The 2482-nt window shown below is 44.7% G+C and overlaps 1 protein-coding gene across 1 annotated transcript in view; it reads left to right on the plus strand.

The window, feature by feature from the left end:
- LOC107298650 (dymeclin) overlaps positions 1 to 2482 on the plus strand; it is a gene marked incomplete at its 5' end in the record, with an annotated part of 114696 nt that overhangs the window by 30093 nt on the left and 82121 nt on the right. The window lies entirely within an intron of this gene.

Genomic DNA, 2482 nt, shown 5'->3' on the forward strand with positions numbered 1-2482 from the left:
AGATAGATAGATAGATAGATAGATAGATAGATAGATAGATAGATAGATAGATAGATAGATAGATAGATAGATAGATAGATATAGACATAGACATAGATATAGATATAGATATGGACTTCAAGTCCCAGAATTCCACAGCCAGCCTAGCTATTGCTGAGAATTCTGGGAGTTGAAGTCCATTCACCTTCAAGTACAGGTAGTCCATACTTGGGACCACAATTGAGCCCAAAATTTCCGTTGCTAAGCAAGACATTTGTTAAGCGAGTTTTTCCCCTTTTTACGACCTTTCTTGCCACGGTTGTTAAGTGAATCCCTGCAGTTGTTAAGTTAGTAACCCGGTTGTTAAGTGAATCTGGCTTCCCCCATGGACTTTGCTTGTCAGAAGGTCGCAAAAGGGGATCACGTGACCCTGGGACGCCGCGATCCGTTGTAAATATGAAGCAGTGGCCAAGCGTCTGAATTTTGATCAGGTGACCCTGGGGGGGATGCTGCAATGGCTAATAAGTGTGAAAAACATTCATACCTCGCTTTTGTTCAGTGCCGTTGTAACTTTGAACCGTCACCAAATGAATTGTGTTCAGTTGAAGACTTACCCGTATGTGGACTTCCTGTCCCAGAATCCCACAGCCAGCCTAGCCGTTGCTGAGGATTCTGGGAGTTGAAGTCCATTCACCTTCAATTGGCCAAGGTGAGGAAACAGAGCCATGAGGGTACATATTAATCTTGTGATTATTTTTCGTGGGGGACCAAAAGAGCGTCACAAATATTTTGGCAGCTGAAGATGCCATATTACCAACAGTTTTGGACAAGGAAGAAAGGGAGGAATGTTTCCAAATGCAATCTTAATATATCACCATTCCTTTAAATTAGGATCAAAATTAAACTGATATATTTACAAAAATCAGGTGTCACGAGGGGCAACGCTCTCCAGGGATGTCACTCCTACCAGGAAAGGAACAGGACATCCGTGTCGTGCCTCTGACTCTGTTCCCCATCGTTGTGTTTTCCACCAAAGTGTTTCCGCACAATCCTTCACTTTGTTGCTAGAAATAAAAGGCGACTCTTTTCCGTTTTTCCTGAAAGTGAAAAGCTGAGCTAGAGGAAATCATTCCTTTGGAATTGAAGTTGCCCCTGATATTCCCAGAACTTGGGGTGAGGACACACCTCCGTTTGAGCTTAAAGTGTGTCCCCGTTGAACTCGACAACGGGAGACGTCTGTGTCAAGATAACCTTATCTAAGTTCAGTTGGATGTTTTGACCCTGATATGCTTGTTGAGGGGAATCAAATACTCCCAGAGAGACGGGCAGTTAAGAAAAATGAAATATAAACGAATTTTCAACTTGATGCGTTGGCTCAGGGTTGCGGAGGTGAGATCCGGCATAATTGGAGCAAAGCACAAAGTGAAATGAAACAGGGTTTCCTGCCTGAGCAGGGGGCTGGACTAGATGACCTCCAAGGTCCCTTCCAACTTTATTATTATTCTTGTTCTTGTTATTATTATTAAAACCTCGTGTCTGAATAACATTTATTGCAAAGCTTCTTTTTATGAGATATAAAGACAGCGGAATTTGCTGTAAAACAAGACAAACCCTCCAGAATCCAGAAGCCATGCCGGCTATATGATCCACGGACTGCAGGATTCCCCAGCCCATAATTCCCTAACCGCTGTGGCAAACGTGGCTTATTGTTAACTGCTAAGATTCTCTCAGCTGGTGGGAAAGCGGTAACGGATGGCTGAATTTGGCTTTTGCTGTTTCTGCAGTTGTAGATGGCAGCTTGTGGAAAACCACACACAAAAACTGCGCGACTGTTCCCATAACATTTTGTATTACATCTTGGCAACAAGCGCCTTGTTCTTCGAGTTGCATGAAAAGATGGTTTGGATTCTTCTCCCCCCCTTTTCCCCCCTCCCAAAAGTAAAATCGACAAACCCCGGGTGTGTTTAGACTCTGCCAAAGCCGGCAGCCTCCTTTGCGTCACTAATGAAATCATCCTGGATGGTTGCGTAGATGATAAAAATAAAGTAAAATAACAGAACTGCAGAGTTGGAAGGGACCTTGGAGGTCTTCTAGTCCAACCCCCTGCTCGGGCAGGAAACCTTAGACCAGGGGTAGGCAACCTTGGCTCTTTTATGACTGGTGGACTTCAACTCCCAGAATTCCCGAGCCAGCATGGCTCAGCTTGGAAACTTCTCCCTTTCCCCTCAGCATGGCTGGCTCAGGAATTCTGGGAGTTGAAGTCCACCAGTCATAAAAGAGCCAAGGCAGCCTACCCCTGCCCAAATGCCTGAATTTTGATCATGTGACTGTGAGGAAAAAATATTTAAATATTTAAACCAGGGGTCTTCAAATTTGGCCCTTTTATGACTGGTGGACTTCAACTCCCAGAATTCCTGAGCCAGCATTGAGGAACTATGCCCCCCCTCATGGCTTGTGGACTTCAACTCCCAGAATTCCTGAGCCAGCATGGAGGAACTATGCC

This window comes from Protobothrops mucrosquamatus, unplaced genomic scaffold (genome assembly GCF_001527695.2).
Source record: "Protobothrops mucrosquamatus isolate PMUCROS unplaced genomic scaffold, P.Mucros_1.0 scaffold_219, whole genome shotgun sequence".
Classification (NCBI taxonomy): domain Eukaryota; kingdom Metazoa; phylum Chordata; class Lepidosauria; order Squamata; family Viperidae; genus Protobothrops; species Protobothrops mucrosquamatus.